This window comes from Ambystoma mexicanum, chromosome 6q (assembly GCF_040938575.1).
Source record: "Ambystoma mexicanum isolate Mex_15411 chromosome 6q, UKY_AmexF1_1, whole genome shotgun sequence".
NCBI classification, from domain to species: Eukaryota; Metazoa; Chordata; class Amphibia; order Caudata; family Ambystomatidae; genus Ambystoma; species Ambystoma mexicanum.
In genome coordinates this window covers 1,528,920,319-1,528,938,050 of record NC_090937.1, presented here as the reverse complement: position 1 = coordinate 1,528,938,050, position 17,732 = coordinate 1,528,920,319, and the positions used below count along the sequence as shown (strand labels likewise).

Below are 17,732 nucleotides of genomic sequence, written 5' to 3'. Positions count from 1 at the left end.
GCTGTGCGCCTCTTGGCATCAGTCATTCTCTAAGTACTGAACTCTGACTGTGGACCTCGGTCGGGAGTCAGTCACTCATTGGATATCAGTGGCAAGGGAGGAGAGCCGGAGGTCTCAATAGTATTGCATCCATGAAGGATAGCCCAAGTATGCAGTCCATCTCTTAGGTGCCAATGCAGCCACAGTGCTGAATCTTAGCACTAGACTGCCTTACAATGCAGTCCCGACTTCAGTACAATGTATTAGCGCATTGAGATCGTTACTGACCACCTCTTAGCCAATCAGCCGTTCAGACAGCAGTCAATAACTACTGATATTGACTGCATTCTAAACTACCATTCTCGAATCAATAGACAGGGAAACAATAAGGCATTTTCCAGGCCAGATGTCTTTCAACGAGACTCTTTCTCTCTAGCAGGACCTGTTTTTTCATGGCAACATCCAATTTTAACAGTATTACCCAAGTTGACCAAATTTTAGAGAGGGGGCTTTTGACAGTAAATATCTGTGGGTGGTTGGTTTGGGGGGCTTTGTGGGGGAGGGATGGTCTCCCCCTGCATATATTTGCGGTCAAAACTACCAATAAAAAGAAAAATAGGTCAGATCGACCATTTGGTCAAACAACCCCAATTTAACACACCAAAGAGCAAGCTAAAACATGGAAAAATGCTTTCACTTCCTTAGAGTAAACTGTTCACTTTTACAAACCCTCTCCAGTTTAACCAAGTTTACAATTGAAATGCTTACATTATGAAAACATCCTTGTTATTTAATACAAAATATAACCATATTTAATTTACTGAGCTTGCCTATTTCCTCTCTCGTTATTAAAGTATCTTTTTACTTCACAATAAAAACGTGGTGACAGGTCATTATCCCGCGATAATTACCCCTCCCCCTCAATCTATAAGGCTATATTATTGTGATGTATGAAACAAGTCACGCAGGTAGAAGCCCTCAAGTGGCTGATGTTTAATTTTGGATAGTCTTTCAATCGTCTACTTTTACAATGTTAAAAATTAAGGTAGAATATTATTAATGCAAAATTATTGTGACTGCATGCAGCTTGTATTTTTGCACAAAGATCACCCGTTTCAGGGCTTCTTGCTGCTGTTTGTTATCTCTGAAGAAGACACAGTCCTTTGGGTTGTTTGACATCATTGAACCTGGCCGTCGAGTGTTTAGACCTTACATACAACGCTGGGTGCGCGTCCGAGTTTGCGCCTTACCAGCAAGTGATATGATAGATTTTATTTGTATCGCGCCTATACACAAGTGTTTCAGAGAGCGAAAATAAAAGTGGTTTGAACAGCGCAGACTAGCCATGTGTTGAGCCCGCCACAGCGCCTAGGCCATCAGTGTTGGTACAGGTTAATTCAATTGTGTTACTGGCAAGTGCTTTCCTTGGCTTGGTATCCCTACATGTAGGAGGTGTGAGGGGGAGAGGGATAGAAATAATTATTTGAGGCAGTATAATGGTTTAGGGAAGGAGGCCGGATGTGCAGGGTGTGCACTTGTGGGGGCCAAGGGGAGGGTGTTTGGTAATGGAGTCCAGTGGGGAGGCAGGATTGTATTGATAGGGCTATAGGTGATGCTGGAGTAGTGGCGGAGGCAGTGAAGTGGCAAAGGTGAGAGTGAGAAAGTGGCAGAGACCTGGGAGTTGGAGGCGGGGTGGAAGGCGAGTGTTGCCTATGAAATGGCAAGATCTGAAGGGCGAGCTGACATGATGGTATAATCTGAGAGAAGCTGGAGTGGGAGTTGATAGTGAGGAGGGGAGGCAAAAGGTGAAGTGAGTGAGCAAGTGGTTAAGGAGGTGAGCCTTACACAGGAAATTACCGTGGGCCTTGGGATGAGGTTGAGTGGGGATGGAGGCAATGACAGTGGTGCGTAAAGCTCGCCATCCTCACCACAGCATCTCCCCCGAGATCCTAATAACTGCAAGAGAATTGGAAGTGACTCAACGCCAACCTGCTACAGTATTTTTAATGTTATTGCTCAAAGCACATACCGAGCTTGAGAGCAGCAGAGCGCTGAACAACGTTCGGGTAACCAGAGTTTGTACTGGCATATTTTAACAGTTGCGAAGCAATGCTAGCTGTGTTCTGTGCTTCCACTTGTTTTAGTCCAGGGTCAGGTGCTGTTGAAAAAGCCACGTTTTGAGAGATTTGCGCAATTTGAAAATTGGGGCATTCAGTGGTGTTGCTGGGATCGAGTTCTGGAGGTTTCGGGGGTGGGGGTGCGTGACAAGCAAAGGATTGTTTGCGGGTCCTATCTTTGTGGAATGGTAGTGATTCAGGTGTAACAAATGTTGCAATCCTCCCGTTTGTCAGACTCTGCCACACAGGTTGCAATATTTTAGGTTGAACAAGACTGGTTCCTTTCATTCTAACATTAAAGGGGCAGTGGTGGATATGTGCAAGTGGCAGATCTGCGTCTGTTTGCAATTGTTAGGGAGAATTGTCCAGAATGGCTAATTTCTCTTACCTACCGAGTCCCTCAGCAGCTTTGCTGGATTTCTGGGGTTTATTTTTTTCACCTGGTAAGAGTGTGAGCCTTTTTTCCCCACTCTTACATGTGTTTTTCTGCGTGTGTTTAACATTTGTATGTTCATAGACTGTGGAGCCTCACCTACTCCATGGGCATCATCTTTTTATTGTGTGTTACACAGCACCTTCAGTGCAGTGACACAGGGTTGTCTTTTTGACTTCCCAACTCCGACTCCATTTTCTAAGACTGACTACTGTCTCTCAGAACATGTAAAGTTGCCACTGATTATTAGTCTCTTTTAAAACTCACAGACCCAGTACAAACTATCTGAAATACAGTTCTGGAAAGGGTTAATATTTATCCCTTGTTGTCCATTTCTCTTGGAGCATTGTTTCGCTCCCTTTTCATTAAGACTTGGCTGGTGGTAGTGGTAACTACCCTACTTTGCATACCGCGGTTATCTTAAATAACCCTGGTATTGTTTTAGGCTATCTTGGTAGCCTCGAACTTAAACACACTAGACCATATACATTTTTATACGGTTCCAGCTGGGTTTAGTCGCCATTTCTTTTTGTAAAAATCTTTCTCATGTTTTACTCTGCGCGCCAAACCATGTTTGGTTCCTTTGTTCGCCGTCCTTTCGCAGGCTTCTGCACAGAAGCCCTCCTTAGGCGCCTGTATGTCTGGGGGGGGCGGGATGTGAGGGAGGGGGTTAGGATTCCCTGCACAGGGTCTCCTTGGAGACCCATGTCGCACTCTGATCTGATTGGCTGTGGTGACTGTCCCGGCAGGACAGCCACCCTCCTGTGTGATTGACAGCCAGGCTGTGCGAATGGGGGAAAACTGCATAAAAAGCAGGTCTCTGGGTCTGGAAAGGCAGTGTCGCCACTGAAACGAGAGAACCAAAGAAGAGCTGACAGAAGAGGACCCCTGCAATGTCAACCGCCCAGTGAAGCCCTGCTGCAGGTCCGAATCTTCATACTCCAATGACAGGGAAGATCTGCAAAGAATCTTCTTCCCTTGAGCTGGTGGGACCAACAGGTTCAGCCAAACTTCAAGCAAGGCTCCCTTCTCTGGTCGAATTTACTGTACAGAGCTACAGTGAACCGGATAGCCAGGAGGAACGGACCCTGCTTGCCTTTTAAGGAGCGCACCTTTTATTTGTTGCTTTACTCTGCTGCTGGTTTCTTCCCTGTGCAGTGCAGGACCCTCCAGTCTTCCTACTTTGTGTCAGTCCGACAGTCACTTCAGGAACGTGAGCCTGCGGGACCTGCCAGGAACGTCCACCTCAGCTACAGCTTCTTCTCCATTTAAGGTACTGTTCAAATTCAGTTGTTCGTTTCATCCAGCCACAGTGAAAGTGCGTGAAACCTTTTGCCAACCGAGGGCTTGTCCTTCTCTTCTCTTTAAGCTAACTTTTCTGCTGACCAACTTCGTCCTGAACTCTTGGCAAAGACTTAACCACGAACTACCCTGAACTGTGTGATCTTGAGCAACAGACTTTGACCCTTTAACATTGGCCCAGGCCTACTGAATTGAGTTCCTTTTTCTAGATTGCCCTGCCTATTACTTGTTGGTCCGGCTACATTTTTTGATAACTTTGTCTTTTCCTCCCTTTTTGAATTACTGGAGTGCCATTTTGCTCACACTTCTTGAGCCTAACGTGTCCAGAATCTATTGGGTGCGGTGTAGTGTATTAAGAGTGTTTTTTCAACTGCTTTACTTCAGTGAAATGTTTTACAACTGAGGTGTAAATAAATGTGTATTCTTTTACTCAGAAACCGTGAGTCAGTGTTTCTTGGAATCATAATAATTGCTGTCCTTTGTGTAACTATTGATACTGCTCACTTACTCTTGGATAAGTCTGGCTGCTCCGCTACGGCTACCACTTTACTGTGTAGTACAGGCGTGTACCAAAGGTGAATTTGTACTGTCAATTGTAGCCTTAATTGTGTGTGGTGTTCCCAAAGGGTACTGTATATAATTCTGCCTAACAGCAATATGCAAGGTTTTTATGAAAACTCTGAACATGGCTGGAAGGGAGGGGAGAGGCGGCTTTCAAACGCAGACCAGAGGAAAGAAGTCTGGAAGAATAAGCAGAGCAATTGGGTTCATGTCAAATTTGTTCACCCAACAACACTAATTCCCAAAATATGAATGTATACTTTAGACAAAAATCTCGAGAATACATGCTTCTCTGCGTATGGATGATTTCAGGTGCACAACATTGATTAGTGTGTTTATGTAGGGAAGCAAATAAATACATATTTTTAAAAACGTATGTAATACATTGTATAAAAAAAGTGCTTCAGACAAAACAAATGGAGCACTTTAGCACTTTTCTGTTTTGATTATCTTTCGCCCTCGCCCCCATCCCCCTGCCTCCCCCCCATTGATCACCAGACAAGAAATGCAAAAATATGAATGAATCCTGCAACACTGAGGGGAGAAATTAAGCATTTAAAAAAAAATGTCTGATCTCAATAAGTGGCATCTACAGGACTTTCTTTCTACACCAACCGGTTTACCTGTAACACTGGTCAGTGTGTGAGGGCCTCGCCTTCTTGAGGCCTTTATAAGTCTAGGTATCCATGAGGAAAACCTACTGTCTAGTTCGAGATACCCGAGTGTATGCATGGCAAGCCTGCAGCCCTTCACTCCATCAAGATAAATTGAGTTGATCATGGTTTCATCCTGCTGTTTTTGGTTGGTAGAATATTTGGCATTCCTTGAACAACATCGACACCACGCACTGTGCGCTACTCCGCCTCACTATGTATTGTGCACTTGACTACTCTCATGTCCACTGATTTCTACGTAGGCCTATGTTTTATAAATGGCTAACCAACATACGTATATGGAAAATGGTGAAGCAGGCGAGTTTGCTTTCTGACAGGAGACTGCCGCCATGGTCTCCGGGACATAGGCCATGTGTTGGGTCTTTTCACTTTGAGCAACGCGAGCAGTGTTTCGCAAACAGCTTAAGCAGCTCCCCAATGACATTTGAGGCAGATTCGTGATTTTCCAGTGCAGCATACTGGGGTTGTCACACTAAGTACAGCGGGATTTGTACACAGTGGAATTTCGAAAATGGAAATCTATTGGGCGTATTAAGCTGTGAGAATGCGACATTAGTCCTACTAGCTGTAACTTTGGTCCCTCTAGCTCGGAGACTGCAAGTATGCTGAGGGTTTCAATATGGGAGCACAGCCAGATTCTGCAGACAGGATCTATATTGTTATTTGGAAAAACAGAAATATATTTCAATTGTCCAAAAGTAAAGTAAGAATTGTCAAGAGTTGAAACGGGTAAATTGGATGACTCGCCGAACACTGGTAGGGATTTACTCACTCCATGTGGGGCGCTTGGTTGTGCCAACATGTGCGCCCACTTGGCATCATTGTACCATATTTCATAAACATGCAGATTTCCCACTACTTCTTATTCACCTTTAAATCCTTTATTCAATTACAATAATGCTATGAAGCCACCTTGTAGGTTGATCGCAAAGTTCTTCGCAGTGTCCTTTATCAAAAAATACTATGTTCTGCGAAAATAAAAAATATACACATTTATACTCTTGAATATTGATAAATCATTTAATAAATGAATTTACAAACCACAATTCCCACACGCGTTGACTAATCCATTCACTTGCAAATAAAGAGTGGCTAGCACGCCACTCCCTGGGCTCTTCACAAACGATCAGTAGGTTAAAGCCAACACCATCCTTAGTCCTATTTCTATTTGCCATCAGTACCCGGTGAGTCAAGCAGAATGCAACACGCATTCCGATTGGCTTTCACCGGGTCATTACCCGGCCGAGAATCCCTCTATTCTCGGCTGGGATTCCAGCCGCCTTGTCCACGGCAGGGGATGTGGCAGCCCCTTAGCCAATGAGGAGGCTCAAAGCAGGGTCATCCCCACTCTAAGCCTCCCCACGCTGAGAAGCTGCATTCGCCCCCCCCCCACCGGGGACTCGGGTAAGGTTTTTTTTTCTTCTTCCCCTTTCCTCCCACCTCCCTGCCCTCCCCACCCCACTTACCTGCTGCCTCCTTTGTCCACGGCTGGCGGCGCTCGGGCCTATAACTATGGGCCCCAGGGCATTACCTGACCAGTAATGCCCCCCGCTTCTCTGGGCATATTGCTTAATTATCCTTCCTAACTATTTTCTACAGGTTGTGATCTAGTGCAGACAAAAACATCTGCACCAGTATATATCGACGACAATAGGACGCTTAAAAAAATTATACAAAAGCAACACATCTTAAAATGGTCATTTACCCAATCAGTTTCAAAGAATTCATTTTAACAATCCAAAACGATTTGCTGGGTCTTACTCGACATTTTGGATCTCAATTAGAATGTCATTTAGGAACATGTTCAAACACTAATAATCGCATGGTTGCAGGACTGCATTCATGCTCCCCGTGGATATTGCAACTCTGGACATTGAGAGTGTGTTCACTAAAATCCTACAATGAACCTCTTGAGGCGATTCCGAGAATGATCAAAGAGCGCTGTATAGGGGAGGCGTGGAGAACTCATTTCTATTGAATCAAGCATAATGGTTTGTCAAACGATTCGACACGGGTAGTAAATATAGCTCGGGGGCAACGCGCTCCAAACCGACGCAGAGCAACACAGGTTCGAATCCCGGCCCCGCACAGAGAAACCTCTTCGGTAATAAGCGCCTTATAAAAAAACAAGCATTATTATAATTAATTATAATCAAACTGCGCGCTGAGTGAGTTTCTTAATTCAGGTTATGTAATCACATACCATGATGTTTTGTCATGCCACCCTGCTGTGAGGTCATTCCACAATGACATGCTGTCATTCCATCGTATCATGTCATAGCACGATACCAAGACATGGCAAATCATGATTCGTCTGTGCATACTGGCAGTATTTAGGGGCAGTGCGAAGGTTGCATCTGGGGCGCCCTACAGCAGGCCTGTCGGATTGTAAAGCCAGCACAACTATATTCACAATGTCTGAGTACTGGTGCAAAAAAAGGATGTTCGTGAAATGTAAGACCACTGGCATTAATATATTTCTGCTATTGCCGGTGCAAATTATGGCAGTGCCATGGCTGAGATGAACACTACACGGACTGGTCCTACTCCGTCATCGTGCATGCGCTACAATTATGAATGCAGGTGTAATGGCCCACGTTATACTCATTTCGTGCAGCTGACAGGAATTGCATTGGCGCTAGAGGTCGTGCAATAACCAAATGTGTATCAGGGCCAGTGCTAACACGGAGGCGTATGATGTGTTAATTGTGATGGCGCTTAAAGAGCACAAGTCCCGTTACACCCCCGCGAAAACCAGCACCATTTATGTATTTCACTTACACTACACCCAGCCAACATATGGTTGCTGGTCCATGGCCAGTGCAAGTAGGTCAGTACCCTGCTGCTACAAGCAATGGGCTTGCTACATAGAGCTGCTCCCACAGAAATGTCCCGTCTGAAGCTCCACCCAAATCTGTCTGCTTGCAGGAGGGTCGTTGGGGGGCTTCATGCCAGTTGGCATTCACAGTCAAAGGGCAGAGTTTATTAATGCAGTTTCCACCGCCGGCAGCTACCCGGCAGTAGAGCTTCATCAGGCTGGGAGAGGACCGCTATGGCTGGACAATGAGAACATAATGGAGACAGCCATGATGTGGAGCCTAACAAACCGGGAGTTACGCGCAAAATGGGCCATCCAAATGTGCACCTGTTCTGTATACCCCCTTGCTTTTTAGTCCCATCATACGCCGACTGCACATAATGGGAGCGATCTACTAAGTGGGCATAAGGACATCTGCATGGGTTTGAGGGGCATCAACACTGACGTGCTAACCAGGAATAATGGAAATATAATATACCATATGGTGGGCTGGATAGTTTCAGATATACATACAACAAAAGCATTCAAATAATACATTTAAACTACTTCAAAATGTACTTCAATTGTGCATGTTACCATCAGCAGATTCCATAGCATGCAAGCCATGGCACGATCTCGCTCCTTTCGTCCCGGCATAAATACATCAAATACACTGTGATACCAGTGCAAGCCGTGGGAAAGTCAGATGAATTGCAGCGTGATACTAGTGCAAGCCGTGGGAAAGTCGTATGAATTGCCGTGTGATACTAGTGGAAGCCGTGGGAAAGTCAGGTGAATTGCTGTGTGATACTCGTAGACCCTATAACAAAGCTACATCAACCCCATGTCAATACAGGTGCCTAACCCACAGCACAGCTGCATGGATCACATTTTGTACAACTCTAAATAACAAAGCAGCTTCCTTTACTACCTGATGCTTAGATCAGTGCAAGCCGTGGGAAAGTCGGATGAATTGCAGCGTGATACTAGTGCAGGCTGTGGGAAGGTCAGATGAAGTGCAGTGTGATACTAGTGGAAGCTGTGGGAAAGTCGGATGAATTGCCATGTGATACTAGTGGAAGCCGTGGGAAAGTCAGATGAATTGCTGTGTGATACTCGTAGACCCTATAACAAAGCTACATCAACCCCATGTCAATACAGGTGCCTAACCCACAGCACAGCTACATGGATCACATTTTGTACAACTCTAAATAACAAAGCAGCTTCCTTTACTACCTGATGCATAGATCAGCCACATACATTAGATTGCACTACCAGGTGAATACAAGACACTATCAGTTCAACTTCTACAGTGCTCTCCATGCAACATTGGCGGTACAAGATCTCCTTGAATCACAATGCAGTTGAATACATAGCACTTTTAGCTCAACTACACAGAGAGCAGTCGAACTATACAAAAATACATCTTCTGCACTGTGTCTTGGCATTGTCAGATCAACTACTTCATCCTACCAATTACAATCCCATAGCACAACGAGTTCAACTGTGTTGTTGCCACATGTTCACAACACTGAATTCAATTGCAATTGTATCCATAGCATTGTAAAGTCATTTTTCATTGATATGCCTGCGAAATACGTACGAGAACACATGGCATTACGAGATCAATGGGGGCACACCAGTAAAAACAGAAGTACCATTCTAGAATTTCTCTCGTGCTAGACTCCTAAATCGAGGTGCATCACTTGTTCAAATTTAGAATCAGGCAAACTTCACGTTATGGAGTCTAGGTGCATCACAATGCACAAACTTAGAACAAACAAAAACGCTTCACAACAACACATCTTCACAGTTTTACCGCTCTCCAACCAACCCTTCCCCCTCTATTCTTACATCTGGACTACCAGGTTCCACAGGTCCACGTAACAAACGCAAAAACATTCCAAGAAATCCCAAAAACAGGAAAATCAGAAAGGGGGAAAGGCAATGGGAAATGATGGCAGCGCCATAGCAAGACCCTCACACCAGTCAACCAGAGACTGCAGAGGACTTCTAATGCTACAAATCAGAAGAGCCTTAACTCCCTTCAGATCCAGATACCACTCAAAGCATCCACCTGAACACACTGTCCAGTAGGAATGCACCGGTCAAAACACAGAAATTGCCAATGGATAAACAAAAGACAGAAATGTAACCCTACAATTCCCTCCCTCACACAAAACATTAAAGCTACTATCCATCTATAAAACCATACATTCAGTGCTCCAGATAAGATTTTGAAGTGGGAGTATTTTATTCCCTATTTTTGAAAGTTGGGAGTACAAAATTTTTAGGGAGGCAAAAACATGAGCCCTGTTCCCAATGCAAGTATTTTATAAATGAGAAGAAATATGTTCACATGTAAAACAGAAATGTTTTTGAGAGAAATACTTCTTGGCACCAATGTATTCATGCGCATTAAAAGATTACATTTGACCTCTTCCATAATTATAATAATTTGTTCCTGTGGTACTATGTGAACTACTGGTCCAAACACGTCAATGGATCGGTTTGGGTAAAAGCTGGGACACATGCTCCTATGCGTCATTTCCCATTATTTTAATTGTGGGTATTTTTATACCAGTTGCCTATTCATAGGGAGTAAAAGTGGCCAAAACACCCCTCATCTATAGTTCTGCAAACATGCATGAAGTCTTGCTCAACACATCTTTCACAAGACAATCTACTCCACAAGAACTTCTGGGTAACGACCCTGATCCCAAAAGAACTGCTCAGACTTTGAACTCTGAAAGCCTCAACCAAAAGTCCTGAGAAACATATGAAAACAATACCAAGCCTACCTCTCAATCCGTCACCACACCACCAACTCCTGTCACAATCTGCTGGACCTCAGATGGCTTCTAATCAAGGAACGATCAATTGCCAAACACTCCTTCCATATTATCAACCTTCTCTCAGAGGACCAAATTGATCTACTCTTCATCACAGAAATATCGCTTTCTAATGATCAATCACCAGTAATCTGAGAAGGCATCCCACCAGGATACAAAAGTGGCAATCAACATGATAAAAGGAGTGGAGGGATAGTGGTAGTCCATAGGGCCTATCAAAGTATCAACCCCATCAGTCAACAAAATCCCAGATTGGGGGATTTCCTCTTCATATACAGACTACAGTCTAATATTTGCAGGCACACTTGTGGATGCAACCGCCAACCTACCTATAGATGACCGGAATCTGACAATCACATTTAAACATCTGGCTCAAGAAAGAGGATTATTTTAACACAAGTCCCCAACATCTTTCTTTATTGTACCACCTCTCAAACAATTGAAGGGTGCTACGCGCATAGCAAGCAACATGTAATGTTCTATAATAATAAAAGTGTCACAACCTTCTCCCCAGTGGACCTCCCCCTGGGGGACCACTAATCCATTCCATTCACAATCATTACCAAAGCTCCTCCAGTTACCGTACTGTCCTTCGGTGCAAGGACCCTGTGCAGACCTTCGAAAGAAGTGTAAAAACACCATCTTATTGGACATCGCAAACAAACAAATCAGACGCATCAAAAAAACTCCCAAACGTAGAACTCTACAACATTCAGGACTTTATTAACTTGAGATCGTTCGGGAAAAGCCTTTCAAGGAATTACAGAAGAAAAGTGTAAAAAGGTACACTATGCAAACTAAACAGCATAAAGAAAGAACCAAAAATTGGGACAAACGCTTCCCTAAACCACCAACGAAGCACAAGTTCTGGAGTCTACTCTCCTTTGCTAACCACTTTTTGCCCTTTCTCCCTGCAGGACCTTCCTACTAGCATCACCTCTTGCAACCCTGCAGACTCCCCAGAGACCACTGCCCATCCAATTTACTTAAAATCACCAAGACAAATCCATATCGGGTGCCTGCATTTTATCATTTCTCAACTCAATGCCATTACTCCAGCATTTTACCCTGTTGACCTTCTACGAGGCTTCTTCTGCTATTATCCACATTCTTTCTCTCATGATACGCCATCTCCAGAAGCCTCCTTTTGCCTCCTCCCAGTATTTCAATTCTCCCCATTTTCTCCCCTAGACCTGCATAGAACAGTTATTACAAAAGAATGCTGCTCCTTCCTCCTGCCTCAAATAAAGGGCGACTTGAACAGCGTCCTCCGTGACATCCATTTGTTGGGTGCATGTGTAAGGCAAAACACATGCTTGCTTCTAGATACTGCCCACCCTACAGAATGGCTGCGTACGCATGCCCACCGGTCCCCATTACATGTCTTTCTTGCCCCTCATTATGTCCCCCCCACCCCCGCTTGCCAGTTCTCTCTTCCCTTATCCTTTATCCTTAATGCCACGTCTTTCACTACAGGAGTTGTCTCAATTCACTATTGTCTAACCATCACCAACCTGTTGCCAACGCTTGGATTTGCCCTTGTGGAAACATTGACTTGGTGTTTCACCTTCTCAACTCTCATGCTGGACCTCGCACTCAGGGTGGCTCTGAATTATGCTGTGCCCTTCTCAATTCCTTGCCTACATTCTCTGTTCCCTACAACATTATGTGTTTTACTGACCTCTGCAACTGTATTCACTCTCCGCCATGCTTCTCTGCTCTTTTTCACTGTTTATTCTCCGTTCTGTCCTCTCCCTTCTCCCTACCTTTCTTTCTTTTCTATGCACTTATTCTATCAGAATTGTCCCTTGACCTAGTATGAAAGCAACAATGTTTGCCTCCTCCCCCCTCCCATAGTGGTTCTCCTCCCCCTTTCCATCACTATTTGAAATGTCGCCAGGCCTAGTACGATAGTCCCTTGTTTTGTTCCGCTCATCCTTTCTCCCTCTCCTCTTGTAAAATGACGGCTCAACCTGAAATGTCGTCAGGCCTAGTACAGTAGTTGCCAGTTTCCCATTCATTCCTCTCGGTGTCTTTGCACGTGCTCCATCTGAAATGTCGCCAGGCCTAGTACGATAGTCCCTTGTTTTGTTCCGCTCATCCCTTCTCCCTCTCCTCTTGTAAAATGACGGCTCAACCTGAAATGTCGTCAGGCCTAGTACAGTAGTTGCCCGTTTCCCATTCATTCCTCTCGGTGTCTTTGCATGTGCTCCATCTGAAATGTCGCCAGGCCGAGTACGATAGTTAATTTCACATTCTTGTTCATGGCCTGTAAGAATGTCATTGTATTTTTCCCTTGTTCCCTCCCTGGCCGTGAAGCGCTTTGAAACACATTGTGCATAGGTGCTATATAAATAAACTATCATATCATGCCTACCCTCCCACGAAAGAAAACCAGTGCTTATTCCTAGTGCAAGGGCTACATGTACCACCACACCAAAGGCCCTAGAGGGAAAGAGTGCCTCCCGTCTCCCAGCAGCCCTTGCGCAGGGTTTTAAAGTCCTTGAACCACCCCACTAGGGCACTATTGTAGATTGCCTTCCCACCTTTTGTGTCCACCCAATCCTTCCCATCCTTTATCGTGATTTTTTTTTTCGTTTCTATTTAGTAGAACTAGAACAGTCTCTCGTCAGAAAGCTTTTTTTTAATCAAACATCTTAAAAGATGGACATTGCGCCCATTTCACATACCCATATCGCTTCGACCAAATCAACATCTGTGCTATTGTCGGACAAAGCCTACTCCAACATGGCTGCACTTGTGATCAATAAAAGACCAACAATAAGCCCTAAAAATATGACTAACCTCAAAGAAAGCGCTGATGACTGCCAGCTTCCTTACTCAATAGCACCAAAACGCCTGCCTCCGAATGTTAAATGCCATACCTCGCCTCCATGCACGACCCCTTCCTTACACCACCTGCCATCCCAAGACAAGATCTTGGCTTACTCGGCAGTGCCTCCCCAGATCATACTAAAAGGTTTCAGCAGCAAAATACTTTGTCATCCAAAAACTCGGGCATTTTCTCAGAACAAACTGCAAACGCACAAGTGGGCACGACTAGTTTGCAGAATGTGCCCCACCATGCAAGCCAGCCATCTACTCTTCAGAAGGAAGCTGAGAATTCACAACTGGCTTGCACGACATGCCACCTAGCTTTCAGATGAGAAGCGCATTGAGGTCATTCGTTTTGTGGAGCGGCACTGTGCAAGCTACTCATTTTGAGAAATCCAGACATTGCCAACCCTTTGACCCCACCCAGGGAATGAATGCCAAGCCCAAGCAGATGCAGCCCATGGCACCTATTAAGTAAACCTTGGGCTGGTGGAAGGTTGCTCATCACCCTAGTTAAAGTGTCGAATTATCAATTCTCCACCCTCACATGGCTTTGCCTCCCACGGCAGAACCCCGCTTCACACCACCAGGCTACAATGTAAGGAACCAATGGCGAGCAGGAATTAGGGAGCCTGGTCTTCCTCCAAATAAGTGCAACCCTTGCAACAAAAAAAAGCAAATAGCCTGCTGGGAAGACCCCCCCCCCTCACCTGTGCCCCGTACATCACCTTATGTCCAGAGGACCCCCCCCCTTCTCTGAAGATGAACATCACACTGCTTCCCAAAGCCCTGCATCGCTAAGATACATTAGATCACTTACCTGTTAAGCGCAGTGCACTGTGAGCAGCTCGAGTCACCCTCGGTGATGCCACCTTCGCAGTGACTGGAAAACTAAATGCAGCACCTGGAAGCAGAAGCATCTCCAAAGGGCTGGCAGGAAGGGATCGCCAATTCTCACCTCTTGCCGTTAGTTCCTCTTGAACTGTAAGCAGAATGAAGACAAATAACCGCAAACGACGTGGCTCTCGTTCACCAGTGATTTTAATGGTCACGTTATTAAAACATAGGAGATGATGTCTGGAGAAATAAATACATGCTGTTTTAATCCCTTCATGGCCGGGCAGCTCTGTGACTGCAATTTGCCCACACTAAGCCTTTGATGTGGCATCAAGGATCGGCCTGGTGTCGTATGGGTGAGAAGATGAGGCGTTTTGTCCCGAGGCTGTATTATTGCATTGCCTCTTCCTCTGGGGCTGGCCGGGTCAGTATTAGAGCTTCTGCTAAACAAGAACCAATTATCAAATGTTGAGGATTGCGTGGCGTGGATACGGCGTTAGTCCCCCGTCGCGCAGAGATTTAGGTCAGAGCTTAGACTCTTGTCATCCCAAACTCCTGGGGGTCCATGTTCGGTTGCCTCCTCGGATTACAACAGGCCGATCTGAAATCCCTTCATCTGCAGGGATTTAACTTAATGACAAAGGGAGACCATTGCACGACTAATCCACCAAGACAAGGTGCGCCGTGCCGCTAGCTGACATCGCGACGCAGGTCCTGTGGACAATCCATTGCCTTGTTCAGTGAGGCCGCCCACTAGGAAGCGCACTCATTCCACAGCGGCAGGTGGTGTAGCACATTTTGTATCCGGTAATGAAATTCACCTGACTGATTGCCAACCGGACCCAACATTCCGACAACATGGATATTTGCAAACATCATTTGGAAAAGTATTGAATTAAATATATCCGGTCTGGAATTTTGTAATCTCTTCACAGGTTGTTGGTCTTGACAAAGCACTAGACAGTTTCTTAGAAATCCATCTAACAGGGGTAAGCGATCCTGTCGCCCTTCAAAAGTTTTGAACTATGAAGATCCCTTACCACCAACTGTTTGCTGGGGCTGATGGGAGTTCTAGGCCAACACATCTGTTGGATGGTGGACTAGGAACCTCTTAATCAAAATGAGCATGATTAAAAATAACCTGTATCCCTTTATAACTTGAAATCTACAAATACCAGAATGCAAAGTGATGAATCGTAATATTGCCACAGAACCTCTCCCATTGACAAATCTGGCAAAGCTTCAATTGCTCCTTCCTTTCCAATTGCCCATTATCTTGCGAACAACCAAAACGTCCTCCCGGTCTCAGCCCAACATTCAAAATCTATCACGAAAACACTATACATCGGCCAGGACAACCCTGCATAAAATGTCCTGTTATCACCTGCGATTATTGAACTGTTATATGTAAAGAACGGCAGATATCACCTTTTGAAAACAATTTTTTAAGTAGTGAGGACACTACCACCCAACTACCTCTGTCTTCCTGCACAAGGTTAACTCATTTTTCACTGACATCTTGCTGCATTTTAAGTCCCCACCGAACTTACACTAGCCAAAGATTTAGTCTCAAACAGCACACAACAACCCCCCCCGCACTCCTACTGCGAATAGCCTCTGGTCAGTGGTCTGCAACCTTTGGCTCCAAGATGTTTTGGACTACAAATCTCATTATGCCTAACCAGCATAGCCAATGGTCTAGGATGATGGGAGTTGTAGTCCAAAACATCTGGAGAGACAAAGGATCCAGACCCCTGCTCTAGCTAAAACTACTATACAGCAGTAGCATGATCTCCGCATGTTGTCATTAGTAATGTAATGCATGCTATGTTTCTGACTACTGTATACCCAAAAGCTAGTTGGCAATTCACCAAACCATCACTCAGAACTAAGAGGCCACACCTGTTACTGGCTCAGTACTTTACAATAACCAAAAAATTTAACATTTCATAATTACAAGTTAAACAGTGGGAGACCTTCACTTGCAGCTGGTTTTACGCACATTCACCTGCAATGTGTGAAAAAAAAATGTAACTTTCTACATTTCCTTTGTATTTCAAACAGACTGGTACCAGACAGTAAATGTCCCAAATAGAACCCATTCCTTCTACAGTGGACTAAAATTTTCTGTTCTTTAGATATCAACAGCACTTTCAGGTCTCCATGTGCGATACTCTTGATGACACTGCCCACTTACGTGTTAATGCCCCATTAGTTACAGGTATTCATTACTGCAAGTCCAATGCATCCGTGTCACAATCCTACTTACAACAGGTTCTCCCCTCCAGACAAGCTCTCAACTAAAAGCGGCAGGAAGCCCTCCAAATACTTCCGAGTAGGCGGACCCAGGTCGTGATTCCAAATGCATACGAGGAAACAGATACCCTTATGCCTTCTCACATGGGATCGCTCGACCAGGGGATGGCAGCTTCATGGGCAATTGTGGGGAGCATCTGTCCAGGACTAGGACCAATGCCTTCAGAAGACATTAAAAAATGATACTGGGTGCGCAGTTAGTCCTTTATTTTATGTATTTATTGGGTATTTATAATGCGCCTATACACAATGTTTCGAGGCGCAAGACAGGAGGGTGGGGGAAGGGAGGACAAAACAAAAACGATCCTACTAGGCTTGGTGACATTCAGAACGTGCAAGTGCAGAAAGGGAAGTGCAGGCGGAGTGGGGGGAGGAGTTGTAGTGCCAGTCAGGGCGGAGGGCCTGTGAGGAAAAAACAAACGAGTGCCATGGGGAGGCCAGGTGGACAGAGCCAGTGGAAAGCGGAGTGTGCAGAGGAAGGAAGGTCCACGAGTTAAGTGCAAGGTAAGGGGCTGGTTGGACTACAGGGGTGCAGGCCCAGCCAGGCAAATGCAGGGGGCGGGACCCGGAAGTCAAGACCAGGATGAGAGGGGAAGAGTCTCTCATGGACTGATTCAGTTCAGCCCAGTAATAAAACATGGTAGAGTGCACTACCTGCTCTCTGGCTGATCGCTTACTATGGGATTGCTTGTTGCGAATCGACACACCAGTAAGGATTGTGACACCGAAGCAGGATGCGGACATAATGCCCCACTTACTTACTGGTATTACAAATGACTCCAGAACTTCCTCATCACATCCTCATTCCTTCCTCCCACCATAAGCCAACAAACGGGGCTTCTCTACATACAGGAACTGGGATTCTTGCAACAGAAGGTCATAGGCCGAAAAGGGGTGGGTAGCTCGAAAAAGAGTAGGGATAGGAAAAAGATTAAGAGTTGATCTGGGGGTATGTTTTCTACCCCGGATTGTAAAGGGGAGTACATATAGTCCGTCTTGAGGGTAGATGCTTCATGTAAGGACTGGAAG

At 45.1% G+C, this 17,732-nt stretch overlaps 1 protein-coding gene across 3 annotated transcripts in view; it reads right to left on the bottom strand.

The window, feature by feature from the left end:
* Window positions 1-17,732, bottom strand: part of PTPRA (protein tyrosine phosphatase receptor type A) — an 874,792-nt gene that overhangs the window by 453,266 nt on the left and 403,794 nt on the right. Inside the window, exon 1 of one of the 3 annotated variants that reach the window (XM_069632226.1) lies at window positions 14,371-14,432. The exons of the other annotated variants lie outside the window; for them this stretch is intronic. The gene's annotated coding sequence lies outside the window, so the exon portion shown is untranslated. Of the gene's footprint in view, window positions 1-14,370; window positions 14,433-17,732 lie in introns of those variants that run through there. 3 annotated transcript variants of the gene reach the window in all.